Consider the following 267-nt stretch of genomic DNA (forward strand, 5'->3'; position numbering starts at 1 on the left):
TTTCCCCAGGGTGTATTTTTGATTCACTTGGCATTGCTACTTTTTTTTTTAACAGTCCAATTGCTGCAGACGAAAGAGAGAGTTCCCACCAACTTCCCATCGCCTCTCGAGCTCCTCTTTCCCCAAGACCACTTGAAGAGTGGCTCTTCATCTGGGAGATCTATTCGTCGACTGAGAACACTCGGGTTCTCGGCACTTGATCTGCATCCGAGTAATTTCAAACGCCTTTCAGCCCCACCTTCAGACAGGCGCTGAACTTGAAACGTC

Source organism: Crotalus tigris, unplaced genomic scaffold (assembly GCF_016545835.1).
Source record: "Crotalus tigris isolate CLP2741 ecotype Arizona unplaced genomic scaffold, ASM1654583v1 scf7180000024445.887990, whole genome shotgun sequence".
Lineage (NCBI taxonomy): Eukaryota > Metazoa > Chordata > Lepidosauria > Squamata > Viperidae > Crotalus > Crotalus tigris.